Source organism: Gavia stellata, chromosome 17 (genome assembly GCF_030936135.1).
Source record: "Gavia stellata isolate bGavSte3 chromosome 17, bGavSte3.hap2, whole genome shotgun sequence".
NCBI lineage: Eukaryota > Metazoa > Chordata > Aves > Gaviiformes > Gaviidae > Gavia > Gavia stellata.
In genome coordinates, this window is record NC_082610.1 from 14,976,317 (window position 1) to 15,000,389 (window position 24,073).

The following is a 24,073-nucleotide window of genomic DNA, read 5'->3' on the forward strand; positions in this document are numbered from 1 at the left end:
GTAGAGACAATCTAGACACCTTAGCTGGGAAATGGACATATGCAATGTGGACATCTAAGCTTAAATGAGATGAATTCCAATTCAACTGAGAACCTCACTGTTTTGTCTAGAGTTACTTGGACTGACCTTCCATTATTTTTCTCAGATAAGATCTCTGTTTTCTGGTGCTATGTGGTGAATGAATTTGGGAGAAAAAGTATACAACAGGCAAGTGCTATGATTGCTACAAGACTGAATTACATGAAAGAAAGCGTTCTCTGATGTGAGCAGATACCTCTCTGATATTTGTATGATATGAGCTCTGGAGGACTAGTATTAAAGATTATGAAGATAAATGCAAGTGATGATAATCTACTTTATGACAATTTGTCTAAAATAACTGACTGTAGTGACTATTGTAACAATAACCAAAATTGTCTGTACTGATTGAACTGAATGTTACCTATACACAGAGGTGTTTAAGGTCCTAGTCACAGTACAACCCATCATGGAAATGCAAAATAGTTTCATTTGCTCCTATTAGACATGCAGTATTTGTGGGCAGATAGAAGTATCTGTCATGGGTCTTTATTGTCTACTGTAGTATTTTTAGTTAAAGAATGGTAAACAGAAGGACCATCTGGAATGAAGTCTGTTTCACCTATTGAATATGAGTAAGAGTGTGAACAGACAGAACATTGTGAAATAACCTTTTAGTAACCTCTAATGGCAACTCTGGGTTCTCAGGAACTCCTATGAATTAGTGACACCACAATTCAGGCACTGCAATAGTACCACATTGCAGGTACACTGCAATGAGTTATGAATCAGTACCAGATTAATTGACCTGGAGGCATAAATGTAAACATCTATACCTAGAGAATTAAAGAATTAAATTCATTGGGCCTCTTTGTTTGTTTGTTTGTGTATGTATGTAGAACAGATGAAACACACCAGAACCACTGAAAAGGGAAGATAGATAGAAATGCAATGGGATGATTTTATCAGTCAGTTTCTTTAATGAGCATCCATTTCTAAAATACTGCCTTTGAAAGAACTGCAGCTTCACCACAAATTTTAAATCTAACTTCTGTCTGGCCCCTGACTTGGGCACAGAACTACCTGCTTGCAGGTGCTTGGTAAGAGAAAATGTGGTGAAGATAGAATCAAAAGGTATAAAAAGTAGGTTGGTTAAAGATTATGGTATATTTCAACATTTTCAACAAAGTACATACTTGACCATATTATACATTAGGAAGCAAAGCTGCTTTGTAAACACTTTTTATCTTATGTAACGTCTTTCCTGGTAATGAATCTTTTTAGCTCTTTCATACTGCTTAGTACATTCCACTGCTCAGGTTGCCTAAGAGGTTCATTTCCTTGAAAGTATCTTCGTTTAAACCCATCCAACTTTGATCATTTCCTTTTTAATAAAAGCTGTTTCTGGCTATCTATAAAGTACAAGACTGAGTAAGGTTATCCTTGCATACAACTTTTGTCATGTTCAAAAATCAATTAAAAGCTAAAAATACTTTTTCTTAGATTTTAAAACATTTTTAAAAATGCACATAAAAAATATGCAGCTAAGGACACTTTAAAGCAAAATGAGCACAACAGCTTGATTCTCAAATTTTATATTATTTTGAGAGTCTAAAGAAACCTCTAAGTGGGTATCAATTATATTTGTACCCATTTTCATTTGCTACCTTGCCATAGCTTTAATGTTAGCACCATCTCCTAAGGTCTTTCTTCTACCCGCCTGCTAGTCTTCCAGCTCTTTTTCCTCTCACTGTTTGATGTCATCTGGCAGGGAACATAGGGAAATACTCCTGTGTTGGTGTAATTCAGCAAAACATGCACATATTCAGCACTTGTGTATTGATAGACATATTAAAATGGGAAAACTTGGAAATACGTTACGCTGCATGAAATATCTGAATTTTGATGTTATTGAACTTCTATCACATTGTAGAACCCAGGGAACTTTCATTGTGTAAGAAAAATGGGAGACGTCTCTCACAAACATTAGCAAATTACCTGATGTTTTTGTTGTTGTAGATTGATTTTTATTTATGCATCACAGTACAATTTTCAGTCCAAGCTTCCAACTTTTACATCTGTAATCCTATTTTATTTTTCTTGGCAATTTATTAGTAGTGTGAAATGGTAGACACAATTCTCTGCGGGTGAAAAATTGCACCTACTAAAGAGTAGGTTTGAGAATCAAGCTTCTATATGCATTGATTACTATAGAGCACAATGTGGTATAATAGGTGAGAACGAATCATGGTTATAAAGATCAAGTCTATTGTAGGTACAAAAGCCTATTTTATGTACATTAAAGAGCCTTGATTATTTAAAGGCATTTGTGATGTTGGTTATTTTGCACAGGTTATTTACACTGTTGATTAAATTGCTTGCAAAGCAGTCAGATTTCCATACACAAGTAGTCTAACAGAAATATTATGCAGCCAGCAATTTGCCAGTTGTCTGTTGACAAAGACAGAGAGTAAGCCACTTACTACTGTTTTTATACAATGAATCATTTTTGTAAAAATGGAGCAGTCTAATGAAAATTCAAATGTATTGCTTTTCCCGATTCAAACAGAAATCCAAGCACTTCATATACTCTGCAAATAAGCCTCATTTGCCACAGTGTATCAACTAACAAGCAATTTCAGTTCTACATGCAGATTTTAAATAAAATTCTCCAAATTTAAACAGGTAGTTTCATTTTACTTCCATAAACAGATATTTCCAAAATATTTGGACATCTGTATATAATACTGTTTAAACTGTTTGTTCTAAAATGTAAATAGGTATCTCAGTGTTTGAGTTACCATCTGATGTCTTTCTCATTTAAGGGGAAAACATAAAAATATAATTGGGATAACTAGAGTCAGGAACAATGCTTACACAGCATGTCAGCATCTTTTATTGTGTCTTAATTAGTTAGACTACTTACAGGGGAACTGTGGGTAGACTGGCTTTGCAGGAGAGGTGTAATGCCTGGTCTCAGTGAAGTTACTAGTTGCTTTGCTCAGGGTTTCACCAGGGGTTCTGTGCTCAGCTAACGTAATCCGGAGCAGTGCCACTGTGGAGGAAGGTGTCTCAGAACTAGAAACAGGAGCATAAAATGACTAACCTTACAAAAGAGTTCCTGCCCCTTTGCATGCCACAGTGCTTACCAGGGCACTGCACATCAGACTCACCTATAGAACTGCACCCTGCTAATTTTCTCTTTTATAGCATTCTAGAAATTGATGCTTTATTGCCACTACTGCCTCTATGAATGTGTAGGATCTTTTGAACATCTGGAATGCACTGTTGTTGCAGAGCACTTTGGGATGATTGTCTTCCCTACTCATCACTGTCACCACACCATGCCATTTTCACCTGTCTGTGTGGTGCATGTCTGGTTTGGTGCATGTAGTGCACACATCTGTTATATCATATATTTAGTCATTTGAATTATTACAAGTTGCAAATGTTTTCTAATAGGTAAGTATTTATACCTAAAATTATATTCTATTTTTTGCACTATATATTTAGAATGTAGTGCAGCTTTCTGTGAAGTTAATGGAAACTGGAACAGGTCCTGATCGTCAACATTTTTTTTCATGTGCCAGTTGGCAGAAATATTAAAAATAATCAGATTTCAACCATATTTATGTATTAGTGAATTGGAGAAGATTTATGGTATGTTAAGAAAATACATTTAGAAAGGAGTAGAAATTTCATGTTTAATTTGATCTACTTCCAAAAGAAAAAAATCTATCTGAAAAAAATTGCATACTCAAAATTATTATTTTAAAAATTTTATCTTTCCCAATGTGCTTTCTGTAATTTACTGTATATTGTGAGAAATCATTCTTTTCTCTCAGTTTCACAAGGCCTTTCACACAGCATGAGAAAATACAAAGACTTTAAAAAGGGGTTATATGATATGTGAGCCGACAGAAATTGGCACAAGCATTCAGCCATAGATACAATGCTTGAAACTGCTTTTGAATCAGTAATGGGAATTGACTGGATTATCAGCTGAATGTGCATACATATATACATCCAGCAGTTCATTTTAAATATAGAGAACTTGCTTCATCACTTTCATGACACTGCTGTAGTCTTTGGCAAAATTTGCACTGAAATAGAGAGAGCTGTATTTTCAACCCATATATATAGTATGTATTATATATATAAAATACATATAGTCTATATAGAGTGTATATAGAGAGTGTGTGTATATATAGAGAGACAGTATGTATCTGTCCTCAGAAAGATTAGCTCATGGGAAAAGTAATTCTGATTTTAAGATCAATTAATAACGTAAAAATTAAAAGAGTATCTACTGTCAAGGATATGCATTTCCACTCATATATACACTTGCTAAGCAATGAAATTTCAGTTAAACACAGATTGTAAACAGAATTGCATTCCCGCCCAGCAAATCAATTAAACACGTGCCGAAGTTAGGTAGACGCTCTAGTATTATGCTAGTAAAGAATGACTGCTGTGGATGAATAGCAAGTTGTCTCTTGGCAAGGGTTGAATTGCAGTTCAACTATCTGCAAACTTCGAGACTGTCTTTTTAAAAAGAAATTAAGTCACATCATTTTTTTGTGAGAAAGAATAGAGATGTGGTCTTTTGTTTTAGAAAAAAGTAATCAATAGCTACTCATGTTTTTTCAAACGCATTACATACTGATTGGTTGTTGCTGTTTACTGTAGACAATGCTATCGGTTGAACCAAAGTGTACAGTCTTTTCTATTTATGTATGTAATATATTTATAAAATCTAATATCCATTATATAATTTTTTATCTAACTTCAAATATATTAGCATAGAACCTCAGAAATTATTTTTTATCATAACTGGAACTGTGAAAAAACACATTATGAACTGTGTGGCTTACAGGAAGAAAGAGCTGCTGCATGTGCAGAGAGGAAATGAACTTTAGCACTGTCATCAAGAGACTGTGGCCATGTGCTCAGCTTGACTCAGGTTCAACAAAGTTGTGTATTCACGATTTATAATCAGGATTCTTCAGACCCTGCCCCCTGAAAGACCACGTGGTTCTTTGAGCACACTAAATCTACCTTTTAGAGATATTTGTGTACCTTGGGATTTGTTCATTTTGTGGGTAATGGGTGGTGTGTGTAACTGAAAGATTGAAAGCTGGTTTACTCTGTGCTGTGTATATGTGTAACCCTATTTCAGAAAGTTGCATGGTTTATGTATTATTGACGTGTAGTCCTAGAAACAGCACTAAAATGGCTTAAAGAGGAAAAAAATTCTGCATGAGAAAGTAAAAAGAGAATTTTGGAAAATGTAAATAATCAGCCTTTATTCCTTTTTATAAAAAAAAAAGTAAACCCCACAAAAATACTCTGGCTTGTGCTTTCAAGGTCAAATCATGAGATCAAGGGTTTTCTGAAATATATGTATTCTGGTATATTTATTTCATTTTTAAAAGTAAGATTATTCCTGCTCATTCCTAGTTCTTGGATTTTGTAAAGCAGCAGCAAACCTTTTAATGCACTGTATATTTTTGGGAGGGAAGTATTGTTGTCTAGTTTGAGAATATTTATCACTGTACTATTGAAGTAAGATGAAGAAAGACACACCCAGGGGGTGTGTGTGCCTTTCAGTTAATTTTACCTGAGCTGCTAGCAGTAAGGATAGAATATCATAGTTAAAATATGAAGCGTGTGTCAATGTTTGTATTGATCTGTGCACAAAAATGAGTAGGGTGAAAGATCCTGGTTTTCTAGGTCAATTCATGCAACATGTATGATTTTACAAACATGTATAATGGTGGTGCTCCTTTATTGTGTCCAGACATAAAGCTGTCTTTTAGCAGAATCAAGAAATAGGTATTATATCTCTGTCCTTGAGATTGCAGGTCAACATGATACTGTCTTTGATACGCAAGCCAGTTTAAGAGGTGTCTGCTTGTATCTACAGCCAGTACAGCTTGTGGCCTTCACAGTGGGTGGCTACAGCTGTTTGAAGGACAGTGACACAAACATGGACCACTGAAATGACCCAGACTAAAACTAATCTATTTTGCAGATTTATCTTTAATCCAGGTCGCACCTGAGATTGATTGATCAATCTATCTATGTGTGTATCGAATAGATATAAGAGAAAGTATGTATGTGTTTATGTGTATTTTATAATGTTTGTACTTATATGAAAAGTTCTGGGTTTGAAGATAAGCACTGTCAGCTTCCACAGAAATATTGAGAATGGGAAAGCCCTCAGCATCTCTTGAAAGAGTTTAGGGCCTAGAAGATTCATCTCATATGTCTAATGCAAAAATTGCTCTGAAAATTTTCTAGTAACATTAGTGATTTTTAAGGCAATACTTTTTAGTCATTCTTAACATATCAGTTGGCTAGTAGAATCCCTCTGTGGATCATCATGAAAATCAATTCTTTTATAAACCTCCAAAACCAATGTAAATCATCTGCCAGAAGAAAATGGCTTTTATGTTAACCATTGTGCTTTACAACAGCATAGAAACATCTATCTGAACAGTGTTGCTTTCAATGTATCTGTTGCTTTGATACTGTGGTAGCAACATTTCAGTAGAGTCTATAGAAAAAAGTCTCATTTGTAGCTGCCAAAGCCTGATACTTAATTTACTCTTTTAATGAAGTTCATTACTGAAGACTTTGTATGATACAATATTGCTGGGAGCTGGAACCTGGCCCCACTTTGCCTTTTCTTTCTTCACGTATTTGCTTTTATCATATCAGTTTTACTCAAGTGACATTGAAATATGGAGATTTTTCCGATCTTTTTTTTTTTTTTTCCAGAAGGAGCTTCTCAGTTGCAAGGCCTAGATTGTGCATGTGAGCTTTGATGTTAACAGCCCCAGTGCCTTTCTTTTTTATTTGGGGCATTAAGTTCGATTACATATTCAAAGTATCTGTTCAGTGCTTTTGCTAGAATTTTTCAATAGTTAAAATAACAGCTTTTTTTAAGTACTCTTTCCTCAGTGTTTCAATCTTAGTAGAGATGTGACTCAGACCAAATCCTGTTCTTTCTACCAATTTCACTGATTTCAAATTTCTGTATTGGTGTTCTCAGGGCAGTGTAGCATGTTTCAAAATCAGTACTTTAAGAAGTTGCATGAAAACACATCAGCCAAAAGAATGTTTACTGTCTTTTGTTTTGTGCTGCATAAAATTATACACTGATAAAGAACTTCAATTTAGAAATTCTGACTCCATGAAAAAATATATTAAGTTCACCCTGATGTTTACTGACCAGTGCAATGAGAAGCAAGCTACAAGTCTTTCAGTGTTTCAAAGGTGTTGTGCTTTATGGAAAAACAATTGCTTCATATGTTTTAAGAGATGGAAAAAACCCAAAACATCAAAATCATTTTAACTGAATGGCCACATGTAAGTCCAGATATAAAACTGCATTTGTCCACTAAAACTTTTAACAGGATTTTTGTGATCCATTCACAGAGTTCCCTTAACGTGATAAGATAGCTTATTTTAAAAAGAATTTTCAAAGCAGATGGAAGAGCTGTGTGGGTCTGGAGATACTCTGTTTCCACTTCAAGCTCTCCAAGCAGACTCAAAGCCTAGCTAGTTTGCCTCCAAAGTCCCCAGTTGGGAAAACAAGATCTTGAAAAAATTATGTCTCCTGTTGTTATAGCCAGACAGATATTTTTTAAACTTAGAAAAGATTATCAAGCTTCATTTAAATCCTTCAGGAAGATAAAAAGAACATGGGGGAAAAGGAGAAATAGTCACAGGAAAAACAAAGAAACAGAGGTGGCACTCCCACTTAAGGGTAGTGCTGCTGGTAGAACAGGCACCAGAGTCTGAAACAAAGGATTTTCTAAAATAACTGTTGCTGTTGTTGCTGGCAATGGACTTGACCTTTATTTGCTCGTATTTTTCCATATATTTTTACAAATCTTTTCCAATCTTTGCTACTTCTAGACTTTTAAAAATCATCATGTTTCTGGGTTCTGTTCATTACAAACCTTTTCACTCACATATAATTTTAAAATGTGTTTGATTTTCACATGTCCCAGGCCAAGAGTCAAACAGCCACACTTCCATTAAAAGGTACCATGTTCAATAAATAGTGCTTTGGCAAACAGTATAAGTACTGTACTGTTGACAGGGTAGAAGAATCTGACCATAAATGAACAGGGTTAGAATATGCAGAGTGGCTGAAAGATGCATCGGTTCAGACTGTACTGAGAAAAATTAGAGATGAGTCAGAAGTGGAACATTCCACTGACACCCACTAGCCCCAATTTCAATGAGTCAGTCAGAACGAGTACCTGAACATGAATTCCATGTTTCTTCTTGGTTTGGAAAAAACCAAAATCCTACTGATGAGGTTTCACAAAGCCAAACCCCTGACTTCCTCAGCTTATTTTCCATGAAAAAAAATATAATGTGGAAACTACTGTTATGTCTAGCTTAAGCAGGTGAATATACAATTGTAACTAGTAAGTCAGGAAGCCAGGCATGCAACACAGAAGTGAAAGTATTTTGAAAAGATGAGATAATACATTCAACAACTTCTTAATTGAAAAGCAATGTTTTTGTCACTGCAGAACAAGAGCTTTTCAGCTAATATACCATGAATTAATCTGACTACCCATCCTATGATATTGTATGAGTCCTTTCCATGCCTTCAGAGTGACTGTTTTAAGTAAGTTGTTGTAAGTTCTACAGAAATTTAATCTCAGCCCAAATCAGTGGTTCTATATTTTGAGAGTATAGGGGGTTAAAATTTTCTTGGCAGGAGAGTACTGCTGGTGAGCTGCTGGTGCTTCTTTCTTGCTCTGCCATTAGAAAGTTGACATGTGCCAACAGTTATCACAAAGTAGAATCCAAATTGCTGTAGTTATTTCCAATCCCAAGTTTCAGGAAAGAGTTGCCCAGTATTGACAGAGACTGGAACGCATCTTTCTGCTTGCTAGGTCAGAGCCTCAGCCATCCTGGATCAATGCAGCAGCAGGGACTTCAGTGGAATGACATCAGTTAGTGCCAGCTAGAGATCTGACCCCGTGCTGTATGATCACCTACTCTAACGCCCTCCAAAGACACAAACTAGGTCCTTTTCCAGCCACAATCAGAGAATAACATGGTAACAGCTAAAGAGCTAAACCTAACTCTCTGCCTTAAATATAAGGCTTCGAGCTGTGAAAGGCAAAGAGGAAAAGGTATGCAGTTGGCTACTACCTTCTAGCATGAGAGCTAAAATAGATAGGGAACATCATCTTCCTGTGGGAAGCTTTGCATAAAAAACTGGTAACTATCTTGGTTGTCATTTTGTTTGACAAAAAAAATTCCCTAAAATCTTGGGGAGGGTGGTTGCAATGAAAAAATAATTTTTATTTGCTAAATATTGCTTAGCTCTCCCCTGAAGAGTCTTGATAAAATTGTCCTCAATTAATGATTTTGGAAAAAAAAAAAAATTAATGCTATTCTTTTGCTGTTTTAAAAAAAATTGATTAAATGTTTCTCACCAGTCGTTTTATAAACTTTTATGACTACCCTTAACCTATAGGATGCTTAGGTAGATACATACAGAGATAACCAAGATACTGCAGTTTAACTAGGCGTCTCACAGTAGACTGCATACTTTAGTTTGCAGCAAAGAAAAACCAGGTAATATGCTATAGCTCTTTAACTCTTAGTTAATGCATGGTAACTCAGCAAGGCAAAAAAACTGCATCTCTGAGCCTCATGTCTTTTTGCATGTAAGTGCTATCAACAGTGAAGTTACTTTTGTGATTAGACTGATTCTCTTCAGTGATCTGCATAAGCTGTGGAAGAAGTCAGTGCACAAGACTCTTCGTATATATTTAGGTTCCTCATGCGGTCAACTATGTATATTGATAGCTTGGCTGCAGTTAAACCAGTGAAACTTAAATAAGAAAACACAGCACTGAAAAAATATGAAGTAACATTTTAGAAATAGGAAGATTTGCAATTCTGTGATGGCAGTACTCAGATAAGAAGTTTCCTAGTAAGGAAGATCTTTTTCCATTACTAGGATTATATTTTTTATACAGGACACAAGCATCCAAGATTTTTGTCACAGGTGAAGGATGAAGTTACAAAACAGCTAAAATCAGCACACCGTTGGGTGACAGATCTGCCTGTTATAAAGTGGCTTTTGCAATAACCTGTAACGTAGTCAGTGATTGTAGACAAAGTTTTAAAATTAACAGGCTAATAGGAAACCCTCAAATATCAGCAAAGTCAAAATATTTTTATAATGCCCCTAAACGTCATTGGAATCGTACACTTTGTATGGCTAACAAGAATTATTCTGACACCATGAAAAATATATCTGTAGCATCTATAAAACCTTTCAGTGTATATTAATTTTGGTTCAGAACTGATAGCTGAAGATGCAGTTAATATCTATTGGCAATATTTGTGACAGATTGTCATTACTGATGTCTTGGTCCTCGGATGTTTTTCTGGCTTCTTCACATATGTACATGTGCTTGCATGTGCACGCACACACACACACACACACACTAGAAGTTCAGGTATTACCTGCATAAGATACGATCTTGGCCTACTGGTAAACATAGTCAGTACCAATTCTTTTTTTTCCTCCCAGCTTTCCTCCCTTCAAATAGAGAAAAAAAAAAAAAAAGAAAAATCCCTGTAGTCAAAATGTTGGGAGGCCTGTTTGTGATTATGTTTTGTCAAATACCTGTAAGATTAACGCAGTAGTAAGTAGGTGATGAGTAAATCTTTTATTTGGACTGGTGGGCTCCCATTTTAAGCCATTTGTAATTCAAAAATTTAAGCCTTTCTAAGTCTTTTTGCAGAGGCTAGCTGCAAAGCTGTCACTATGAGAGTAATGAGTGTTTTTGTATTATTCAATGCCCCTTCAATCTCACCTATTAGTAACTCAGAAAAGAGAAAGGAGATATAATAAGCCTTAGGCTTATGTTCAAGTCTGTCCCCAACAAAAGTCTTTGAGTATTTAAAAGAAAATGCAAGACAATAGAGGAATAAAACAGAAGCAGATTGTAGTGCAGCAGCACATCTCGAAAACCTTGCTCAGTCACTTTAATAAAGTTCAGCAAAGGTTCAATACAAAGGGCTCCCTTGCCCTTGCCCAGATGAATTGGCCTTTCACATGTGTTTGGAGAGTGGGAAGGGGTCAGCCAGTTAGCACATAACAACAGCAGGAAAAACATAAGAAAGATCCTATTCATAAGCAGTGGTGATTGGAGAGAGCGAGACTTTGGTGTTCGATGGGGTTTTGGTTCAGAATTCAAGAGAAAACTCTAACCAGGTCCAGACATAGGTTGTAACCTGGGCACTTTTTTGGAACTGCAGTGAGTTGATGCAGAAACTGAAGTCACTCCTTGCTGGTGCAATTATAGGAGATTTAACATGAGAGATGATATATTTGGATAGTCTTTATATCATTTCATCATCTAACTTAATTTTTTCTGTTATTTCCACAAGGAATACTGTACATGCAGACAGTCCCGCTTAGAAAAAAAGTAAGAAAATCATGCCTGGCTGACCTTTTTCTTACCTACTCTAAAGACACAAGAATTTGACGCAAATATCACATTTGCACTAACCAAATCAACACTAAATGCTCTGTGAAGTGGATTGAATGTGTTTTTGTAGCTGAATACAGCTTTCTTTGAGTTTCTTTTTGGTGCACATTGCCTTTGGCTAGACTGAGCACAAGTCTTGATGTTTGCCAGGGTATTTTGTGATTCTGAAGTTCCCTCTGAAAACAGTGTCTAGTCTGTCCACTTCTAAGCAAACAGAAAATAAAAAACCAGGACACACTACATTAAAAACACAAATGTAGCCCACCTCTGAAACAGAGAAAAGTTTACATGGAGTTGGCTGCTGCAATAGCCTTTCTGTGATGTTTGGAATAGGAATGTGAGTTTAACAAGATAACTATTTTACTTCCTCAAAAAAAGGGTAATAGTAACTGACCTTACACAAAAGTCTCTAAAACCATTTTAGGCTGGAAACTGACCTTAGAGAGAGTGGTACTTTGTGATTACATACTCACTGCATTACACCGATTCCTGTAGGGCTGTATCGGAAGCAGCATTCAAGAACTATAGTAACAGGAATGTACACACTGAAGAGCATTCCTCTGAGTAGCGGTGACCCCCGACTAGAGTATGTCTGTCCAAGCTGTCAACACTTCTGGTTGTCTTTCAGATCAAAAAAGAGGCAAGTAGGAGGGTCAAACACTGAATGAAGAAAAATACCCTGGGGAGTTGTGCTCCTAAAGGGATGTGCGGTGCTTCTGTATAGCTTTGCTGCATGTGATACAGGAAAGTTTGACATCCCAACCAGTGCTAAGAGGGCAGGGCATGGGGAGGAGGAGAAGAATTTATCAGATGTGGCCCTTTCTTTCTCAATCAGCACAAATCTATGTCTGAATTTTTTGATCTAACCTCATCCTTTAGTAAGTGTGTAAGATTTCTAATAAAGTGAGACCAAAAATGTAGGCTTGGGTGTTAGCTGTCAAACTGCACTGATTCCCCTCATATATAATTTGAATATAATTTTGTGGGCCAACTGATGCCATTAGTTGTACCAACACAACTGGTCTTAGATTGTTGCCTTAGTAATATTAGCATCATGGCTCATTATAATGGAGATACACTTATTAAAGACATTTATCTTTTATTTTCAAACAGAGTGAAAATTAGTGAAACCACAATTGTGTGGTAAGCCCACCAGATATTGCTAAAAAGTTATTATTTAGGATAGGCTAATTTGGCTATTTTTGGTAGCCAGGTGTAATTAAGTAGGTACCTGTCTAACTGTGTTGGTTTTTCAATACACTTTTACAGGCTAGAAGTACTCACAGAAACAAAGAGGGAACCTCTGGTTATCTATTCATGGACAACTCAACCTACTCCATATTTCCAAAAAGTGCAAAGTGCTTTTACAAATAGCTGTATGTAAAGCTCTCTAGCTTCCTGATAACTGAAGTCAGTGCTTTAGCTCAGCCCTTTAGGCTGGAATCCTGGCATTATACATAATGCTATATAGGCAGATATAAAGTATAGCCAGTACTCCTATCCTGGGTAGCAGGTGCCCTGATTGTAGTTTGTTCACGAGAAATTCATTTCTGGAAGCCAAAAATATGTAGATCAGTTGTCCTGTAAGACTCTGTTTATGCTGACCAGATCTTTAAATAACCAGAACTCTACATGTCACTTGGAAATACTGGCCTGTCATCAGAAGGCAGCAGGATCACAGCAGCAGGAGCTTCAAGTGTGAGGGAAATCCCAATGAGTTGGGTTTTTTTTTACAGAAGAGAGAAAACTACACAGGTCTAAAAGTGAGGTGAAGGCTACGGCAGCCTTTCCCTTGCAAGCAATAAGATGCCAATAGCTTACCAGTAGCACTACCCCAAGCCACTCCCAGTCCACAGCCAATACTGCTTATGAGTTATAATGCTTAAAATCTGCCCACCCAGAATAGCAGATGCATGAGAACTGAAATGTTTGCAAATGGTAGTATTGGCTATTAACATTCACAGAATTATTATTTTTCCCTTCCAACAAATTAAAGTGCATTGTGCTTTGGGAAATCTGTTTTGCCCAAGAATGGTGTTGTGGTGTTTCTGTACTGGTTGTGTAAGAATGATTTAATTATAGCAATTTGCACTCACAGTCTTTTGGACAACATAGTAAGCACTGAAATCATACATCTTACTTGGAAGCCTAAAACCTTCCAAGGCATGTGAAAAGCAATCACAGGTTACCGCTCCCGTTACTCTAAATGACCAGGAATCTTTCAGCTGAGCCACAAAAAAAGTATAGGTGGCCATTTCAGATAGGTCTTTGTCCACGCTGCTGTGTTCACTGAACAGGCAGGACTTCTTTAGTATAGGCACCACTGTGCATTGAGGTGTCTAATAGCATCAGGACCAGCCATGCTTTGTGCCCACAAGGTCAAAAGCATCTGTGGCTACTGTGTGAATCTCTGCACCTTGTCATTTAGTTCACAGTAGTTGCAACTTATGCATCATGTTTGGACATCAAAGAAGGTCTCTACTATTTTTAGGAGAGACATTGGGCATAGTAAGGTCAACAGACTGATGAGATCGTCATATACAATTCTCTCTGTCTCTCGGTAGATTAAAATACACAATCTAAGTGCAATGAACCTGGCTAAGATGCAACACTTGTTTTGATCTAAGTGAGGCTTTAAAATGCACCTTCTCAGATCATGTTTCTGCTGTTGCATTCAATGGATGAATAAAATCTCGAACCACATCTTTAACTGGTGTTGATACATTAAGGATATCTTCAAATTTGCATCACTGTTTGTTATCAACAGAAATTACTGGGTTTTTCACTGCTCTGGCACGTCTCCAGCTAGGAAAATACAAGCCTAATGTGATATTTTATAACACCGTAAATGCTACTAGCATCATTACACACAGAACCTCTCATTTCACATGTTAACCCCAATCAAATTCTCATATTTTAATAATTACTATGGGTCAGTAACAATCGATGAGTATTGTGATTTTAATTATGAATCTCATACTTCTGTGCTAAGCACAAATATTTTTAGAGTAATTACATTCTAGAATTATAGACACATTTAGGATTAATATTAATATTATGTGGTACCAGTTACATTGTGATCTCCTGCACAAAGAATGTTACCTTTTCATAAAGTGTCATATTTATCCAAAGATGAAGCTAAACAATTCAGAAATGTGTACATTGCTAACAGGGTATAGAAGAACTTATTTATGAAATGGTTCAAATGGAGCAAATGGTGTGGATTCAGAATATTCTGACTGACATATGGATTGAGTTTCACATTTCCTCAGAGGCCTTAGCATAATTAGGTAAGTTGGGAAATTATTTACACTGTTCAAAAGTTACGGTTCATCTCCTGGTGATCCAAAACAGAGATTAACTTTCATTGTCTTTCTTACTCAAAGACAAGAAGACTCATAGAGGAGTAACTTGCTAGTCAGTGACTAACACCAGTACTGTTTTGTAAGTATTTACACATGCACATTTTTTTGACATTCACATAGTTGAATATGATCAAGGATCAATTCATCCAAAATTTTCCATTTGTTTTTTTGTGAGATTGGCTTACATTATTTGTTCACCTCTGAAGTACTTCAGTATTATCGCTGCTTCACAGAAGAGTTACATGATGCTTGATAGAATGTTATTCTAGGATGTAGGTTGCAGCACAGAGTTACCTAAAGCTACTTGAGGAAGCCCGTAGTAAAATAATTAGTTAGCATGACATAACATTCTGTTTTAATACATATTTCTGTGGATAATCCTTTTGCATGGTAGTTCAAGTTGGGAGCTTTTCTCAGAGCTGTTGTTGCTCCTAGTCCTTTCGAAGAGGATGTGTACTGAATATTTCATCAAAGACCGAGTCCTGCAGCTCATTTGTTGAAAGTAAAAATAGTCAAAGCATCTGCACTACATCAAGAAATATGTACAATCTTTATTAATGGGAGCATGGCCATTTGAACCTGAGTGTAGGGAGAAATGGGGGCTCTGATGGAGCAATGTGGATTTGGACAATAGTCACATAATTACAGAGCTTTTATAGACCAGAAGAAATCTTAATCCAACTTACTGAACTGAAGCAGGCTCACATGCACCTGGACTATCCACATTTGTTGTTTGCCTAGTCTTTTCTTAAAAACATTTGGAGAAGAATAATTCTACCTTGTCACTAAGTAACCCATTCCAGCATTACACAGCCCTGATAACTGTTTTTACATGTAGTTCCATTAACATAACTAGGAACCATGCACTCAAAGATGTGTTTGAAATAGGTAGCAAGGCAAGTCATGGAGTCTCAAATGATTCTAAGAAAAACATATTTCTTATAGTCAGCTACTTCTTGGTCCTAAAGAAAGCACCTGGACAGCAGTAGCAGCTTTTCCCTTCAGTTTACCCAGTATAAGGAAATGGAGTCATGAGGAAGCAAATCAGTTGTACTGTAATTCTTGGACTGAAATTTGGTGAGCAACTTTTATAGCTTAGTCTTTTCTTTTTTTCTTCATAGAATTACTGCGTTTTCAGGCTGTTTTTTGGAGACAGCATTCATAACATTTGTTTTTTAAAATGGTGCCAGAATTTCTACCTTGAAGCGTATTGTATTTTCTTACTTATCCAAATGGAGATCTAGCTAGATTTCTAACTGCCTAGTAAATTTGTTTTTAATGTAGAAGTTTTTTTCCCAAAGTGATCTTATTAATCACATACTAGACTCCTCTACCATGTCTCTGACTTTATTCCTGTAGCTCAGATATCCTAAAATATCCAAGTGAAGAGATTAGCACCTAAAACGTACCAAACAAGAAAAGTTTTATGGAAAACTCTGAAGGATTATCATCTCAAGCATTATCCCATTTGCCCTAAATACTGTATGTGGTACAAGAAGTTCAGATTTGACTTTCTGGTTAAAAACATTAAAAAAAAACCTAACTTGTGTGGTTTTTTTAATTGAAAGTATATATGGTATTTTTCAATAAAAACAGATTTTTGTGAATAATTTTAATTCTGTCAAAGCCCATATTTTTTTATTATAACGGAAGTTTTATAAGAACTTGTTTTGAGCTGTTCCCAGTTAATGTTACCATGAACTACTATTGAAAGACTATCTAGTAAGATATAGCAGCAATAGTGTCCCATCCGTTACCTCAACAGCAGATTTTTGTAGGCAGTAATGCTTGTTAAGTTGAGCAATGGGAATGATGGATCTGCAGGCTCAAGGGGGTTAATGTTGACAATGAGCAATTATTATTTTTGACAAGAATACCAAAGGGTTTCAAGATGACTATTCTAACTGAAAGCAGATTATGACTTGAGTTTTATTGCTAACTGTCAGGCATAGCTGTCAAGCATATAAAAGTGTGATATAAAGGAAGATCATTTTATTATAGTAAGAGACAAAGCAGAGATCGAATGATGACCTTTTTTGTGGGTTTTTTTTCAGTTACCCACAGGAAGAAGGAGGCAGAGTCCTCAGCATCTTAAAAAGGGAAATGGGGGCAGAAAACATCCGGGAGAGGACACTTTCCTACAGATAAAAAAACTGACAGCAAAAAGCACAATATGATTTTAATGAAGTCAGCATATGTGGATGTCTGTGGGTACTGGTGTGTGACTTCCGTGTCTTTCTTGTAGATATAATGTAATAGTATGGGGGTGGGACAGTGCGCCTCAACAACTTTCCAGGGAGCAGTTCTCTGCCTGACTGATAATCACAGCTACAAGTGATTTTTTGTTTGGTCTTTAGCCGAGATATTTTCCCCTCTGGCCTGTTGGTATGTGTTGTAATCTTGATCTTAGAGATGCTGGTCTTTGTCAAAGCTGTTATTCAGACCACACTTCTCTGATGAAAGACAAAAAATATTTACTAGAGGCAGCTCCACCTCTCATTTGTTCTATGTTTGGCTGTGACAATAGCTGGTAAGTTTTGTTTCTGCTGATAAGTAACAACCTTCTCTCTTGACCAGGGCTCAAGTGTTTCTTTGGCTCCTTATTTATCACATTCACTGAAACACCAAAGGCAGTTCTGATCAAAACACTTGAACTGAAACAATCCAGAACCTCATGAAGGTTTGAATCTAGAATCAAATTTCATTGCTGACCTTAGCTGTAGAATGGGGGGCAAGTAGAATCCCTTGTTAAACCAGCTTTTGCAGGTATTACAAGGCAAAGACAAACTTTGCTGCTTTGCTACTTGCTCAACTTCTCTTTACATGGAAGGAAAATCATCTGCACTCTTCTGTGGGCAGCTTTGACCAAGTAAAATATGCAGGAAGTCAGGGATGTAGAGCATAACGTAAAAGAGTGTTAGAACTTCTTTGAATGGATACAATGATTAAATTTGTTGTGCCAGAGATTGTGCTGACACCTTTTGATTCTGTTCCATGACTCTGCTGGCGATCCCAAATTTCTTCTTTCTTGGTTGTTTGGTTTTTTTTCTGCAAACAAATGGAAAAAACAGTCTATAAAAAGTCCTTTCACATAATTATTGATTTTTCTGACATTTACAGAGGCATTTCCTAATTATGGAAAACAAAACTAAATTGGCAAAACAAACTGAGAAAACAAAGATGGTGTCTTATAACCACAAACATTTATACTGAATCTGAGTTTTTTAAAACTGTGAGAGTTAATACGTGTACTGGAGATGCCATGAATGCTTTTTGGAGAAAATCAAGGCATTTTCACATTGGCTGAATTTATGATGAAAGTAGAGCAGGTATATTGTGGTAAAGAGCAACATGCCCAAAGTTTATTTGTTTACTGCTATAATTTTCAGATAATTCTTTCATCTACAGATGCATAGTACCTCAGACTTCCCTCAGTTGCTCTTTCAGATATGTTATGTAGGAACTGATCATAGTAGGATCCTTTAAACCCACACATACACCATAAGTAAACCTGTCGGTTCAGTCTAGGCTCAGAAGCGCTAGGGGAGATCTGCAGAGCCAATTTCTTCGCATTTATCCTGAGTGGTAAGATCAGTTCAGCTTCTGCCATAAGGTACAGCAACACTGGATAATTCTTGTTAGGACCATTACAGTAGTCTCTGAGAGATGCCTGTCTCCCAGAAACTGTAGCTGCCAAAAACATAAATGGAACTACTTGCTCCAGAGCTCCTACCAGATTCCAAAAGTTTAATGTGAGAAGAATGCCAGGAGGTGCATTGCCTGATATTACTGAGATTATGTTTGAAAGCATTCATGAACTGTGCAAAAAAATCTGCTTTTATAACACTGTCAGCTCATGTCTGTTACGTTCCTTGCATGCTGATTTCTACATCTAGTCCTTCCTTGCAAAGGATGCTCAGCGCTGTCCTCTTATAACCTTTGCTTCATCTTGCGTTTGCTTATCCATCTTCTCTGGTAGCTCAATGAAAGTATACTATGTAGTCTGGAATGTATAGTATAACCATATTTTCAACTGCCAGACGATGTTTAAAAATCCAGTTTAGAAATGTTCAACGTGTTTTAGAGGGTTACATGGTTTCCAGACGGGAAAGCTAGAGGTAAGAAGCTGTCTGTTGCTCTCTGACCTGCAATGAAGAAAAGTGTTTTGGTTTTTCAGTATGGAAGATGGGCAGATATCTTTAGTCCTTCCTAGACACCGTAGTGATGATTTTGCAGGTCTCAAAGACATCAGTGATCATCTCCTTGGAAGTTTCTGGTTGAAGCATAAAACTTAAATAATATTTTTAAGGTTTTTCCATCTTGTCATGTGGATCATATTCTTGCTATGCAGAACAGGCTTCAGAAGTCTTAGTGCCATCTTTCTCGGGTTTTTTTTAGGCCTGTGCAGAGGGCTGTCAACAGGCTTCAATTGTGCACAGAGGAAAACAGCAAGGACTAGACTGAGGGGGCTCAGAAGAGTATGGTCTCACATTAGATGAAGGCAGAATCATGGGATGGTCTGTCTCTATCTCGTGCAGGTAAGTGGAGGAAGAATGAACTTTTGCTGCAGTTCCTGGGTAAGATGACGTATTTTATTCTGTGGTTGGATAGTGAAAGGTATATAAGGCTTTCAGATCAGATAGGATCTGAAGAGTCTTATAGGTGATTCTGAATTCCTGATTATGCTAAAGATCCTTTCAAGAAGGCACCCTACTTGGTAAAACTAAATGGAAGAAATTACCCAGCTCTGAACTCTGTGGTCTTTTTTATCTTTTCCCAATAGTATACTTCATGAAAAAGTTGTAGAACATTAGATAAACTCCTTAGATTTGGATACAATAATGTTTCCTGTCTCTTTCTCTCAGCATATATCCATGTGCGTGTGCGCACGCACACACACAGACAGACACATACATATCTATCTGTCTATATATAATCTTAGGCGGAAGCTCATGCATAGGGGAAATTCTGGGAATAATTAAGAAAAGGATACTGCATGCTCCAGCAGACGGAATGCATCTTTTTCATTTAAAGCAGGTTTTTTTTTCTTTACCACCAACTTGCTGCAATTAGGAGGTTGTTGGAGAGATATCAATTGAGATTTGGGAACTGTTTTCTGGAAATGTTTTGAATTAAAATCTAATTGGTAGCTTTCTTTGATAACTATTTTATTGTTGGGTGCAGCTAAATGGAAATCAACCACAAAGGGAACTCAATTTTGTTTGTCATTAATTTTAACTTGATTTCACAAATTATTTACATATACAATATTCTCCCTATTTGTTCCGTACCATTCTTGAACTCCTGTTAGCAGTCCTTAGACTGATGTAGTGTCCTTTTCCCATTTATTTATGTTACTTTAAAATACCCTGCATAACCTCAAGTATGCGTATCAGCAAAATGGTGAAGAAGCAGTAAGTGGACCAAAGTGAAACTTCCTGCAGTTGATGAAAAACTGTGGAATTAGTGGCCCTGAGGACTAAATTTCATTGTTTTTACCTAAGACATGTTCGAGTGTTGTGGTCAAAGGAAATATATGCACTGCAAATATATGTTCATAACAAAGCAAAATCTTGGAAAGATCAAATTACATAGTAACCATCTGAAAAGTCAAGGGTCGGATACACAGTCAAGTTACCCCAGTTAAACATGTTACCAGGAGGACATCAACTGAACCGTGGCCATGTGTGATCATTAAGCAAATGTAAATGTAAGCTAATTCAACGTACCATATGAAAAAAGTGAAAGATACCTGTAAATAAGTATTGGAAAGATTAATGAATAATTTTATGGAGGGAAGATGTGGTACAAGAATCACAGCAGAGATGTAATTTTACTAACAATGAATGCCAGATAACGTGGGCATACAGGACCCAAGCCAAAGCACACTTGACTGAGTCCAATTGACTCTATGGACTTTGGACCGTGCCCATGGAATGTAAGAGAAAACAGCCATTTGGGGAGGCCAAAATGCTTACAAGGGAGACATAGTTGATATTTGTCTGGAATTAATTAAGCCTGTCATTAGTACCAGACAAAGGCAGGTATATAAGGGTTTGTTCATTGTGGAAAGACAAATATTGAAAGCTTTTTCTCTTGAAAATTGAGTTAACAGGCAAAAGTACAATAAGGGTTTCTTTGAGTGTTTGCAGCTGAAATACAGTTCTACTTAGCAGGAAAGAGGAGGATAACAACTTGCTAAATCACTGTGTGGGAGCCTAGCATCTCCCCTCTTCTGATTGATTTAGGAGTAAAATGGAGTTCACTTGATGGAGCATGACAACTGCAGAGATGTACCTTTCCCATGAGTCCTTAAGCAGAACCACAGTACTGCTGCCCAGGGCACTCCACCAATACAGGAAAGTTGGCAGGAAGCTGAGATGACGCTGTGTGTTGCAGTTTCTTAAGTAACAAAACAGCCACACCTACACTGACTGCCTCAGTGTTGTGCATGGTGCTGCCTGAAAGCCTGTTTATAGTTGTAGTTTGGTTCCTGCTGTCACAAACTTTTGGCTCTGCAAGACATTCATTCATGTTAGGTTGTTTCCCTGCTTTACTTGGGTTATTTGCATTATGGTTCCACTCCAAAAAGCATTTATATAAAAAGGCAATCTCCTCTCTTAGCAGATGTGCCCCACAAGTGCTTTAAGTCAAAGATGTTACTGACTTTGGTGACTCAGATATTTCTCAAACTCTTTTTAACTGTGGTTGCATTGCAAAGGGAGACTTGATTTATATGTCTTCTATACATCATCAGTATACCAGGCTTATATACATGAAACTGAGGCTAAAAATTGACCATGAAACCTCTCTTTTTCTTTTTTAATACTGATAGTAATGTATAAGAAGAGAGACAAGTGGTTTGAAAAGAAAGTCTTTTCACTTCTAAAATAAGGAGCTATAATTTGGAAATTGCTGTGAGACTGTAACTATGAACTACAGTCATATGGTTTTTATACTTCTCAGATGGAAATTATACAAATCAATGTTGCCTTGCATTAACTTTAAAAATATTTGTCTTTTACAAAATATTTTTTCAGGATGTTTAATTAAAATGAAATGGATTTTCTCCAAAAAAGGGATTCCTTTGATAGTTTTATAAATTCCTCACTGTGAACTTCAGAATTAGGAAGATCTCAAAAGCTTTAGGATTGGCATTTAAATTGCTTTTTCATATGACTTCTTGCTAATTTTGCCTCTGCTTAGGAAGCATTTGCCAGTATTTCCTGATACCTATTTTTGCTCATCCAGCGTCTCTTTTGCCATTGTACACATATAATCACAGATTAGAAAGGCAGTGTTTGATCAAAAGGGTTATACTGTCAATAAATATCCAGGTTCTTCTCATTACTTTCTGAACAGAGGCTCTTTGCTCCCAGGAGGATGTGATAGGTGTCCGTCTGTAAGTTTTCCTGTGGAAAGGTACCACTTAAGTGACAAAAACTGGGGCTCAGGCTTGCCTTTGTTGTAGGAAACTATATAGCAGAGAAAAGGCCACTAGAGAGGTGCCTATTCCCAAGAGGTTCTCTCCGAGATTTTTGCATGCGGACTGCTTTGCAGCTATTGCTATGGTGTGAAGTGTTAGACCTCTCAGACTGTTACGGCCAGAGTATGAAGAATTCTGGAAATGTACAGAAACGCAAAGGACCTGATGGGAAATGTATGTGTCTTTTAATACGCAGTATTGCTGTCAGTTTGATCAGCAATGAGAAAGAGAAGGCATTTCTAAACATGACAATTTCTAAACAACATTTGAGAAGGTTAAAAAAATAGCAGGTTTTGGGCAACTTTGGCCATCTGAGATCTATCCTAGAAATCTGAGTAAGGTTCTTTAAGCCATTACTTTAACATTTCACCTTGGACTGTGAAATACAAATCTGGACAGACGTCAGATTCTGTACAGATGACAGTTCCAAACTTCTGCAGAAACTTTGGAAAGGAGTAGAAAGGCCTCCTCTTTGCAGAGCTTTATCACTGAAAGCTTTTTAGGAAGAGAGGAAAGTCATCACCGGGCCCCACAAACCCCTGTGTGTGAGGGACGGACGAAGTCTCCGCGGCAGAACTCTACCCGGGGCTGGTGAGTAGGCACAGGTGTTTGGCATCTCAGAGATTATTTCTGCTCTTGGAGCACCATCTTTGTAAAACCAGTTCAGGCCTGGAGACGGGCTCGGCCGGCGCCAGCTTGCTATCATGCGTACTGCCAGCAGGGTGTGCCAGCTAAACAGCCTGCATTCCGCTGCACAGGGCTACCGCACGGGCTTGGAGTCTGTAAAAAACACAGTTAGTCCGGAGTGCTTTTTTCGCTCAATCCATTTATGAAAGCATATTTTAAAGCCGGTGAAATAATATTGAACATGCACAAGACAGGAAAAAAAAAATCTGTATCCAGAGTATTTTGAAGTAAAGGGGTTTAAAAAAATCAGCACAGACGTGCTGGCTTTTTACCTCCTCTTGTTTTAACCTATGACTGATTCATCAGCTGAAGTGTAAAGAAACAGATCTTCTTATGGTAATTGATTCTCAGGGGCTATTAGTGTAAACGTAAATGCTCAACATAGATGTTACGTAGGTGGGTGTTAGAGAGAAAACATAAATTGCCTGCAATATAAGGGAGTCTGTTCATACTGTAGGGTGAGAAAGTGAAGAATGTTAGAAATCAGAGACTCAGAAATACCTCCCAGAGTTGGCTGTGAGTGCAGTCTCCCATTGTGAGTAATTATAAGAAACATACTGTGCAAGAGTCGATTCTGGTCCTTTAGTTCAACAGGCAAAACACTTACTTGGAAATAACAGATTTCAGTTGAGATTTGCAAAAGAGCTTACAAGAGTTAAACACCTGGCCGTCACTGACATTCTGTAGAAGGTGGGCACCTAAATTTTTAGGTCTTCCTGAAAACTGTTGGAACTTTATATTCTTCTATAGCCCTGGACTAGACTTCATTTTCCTTCAAAGCAACTGTGATTTTTTAAACCACAGAGTATAAGAGAACAGCATACAGTGAAAGCCCAAGATAATAGTCTAGTTGTCCTAGCCCATCAAAAATTGTAAGAGTAACTCCAAATTATTAGAAGAAATAATAAAAACTGTTGGTTCTTGGCCTTTTTTGTTTTCGAACCCTTACAGTTTATGCTTTCCATCTGTTC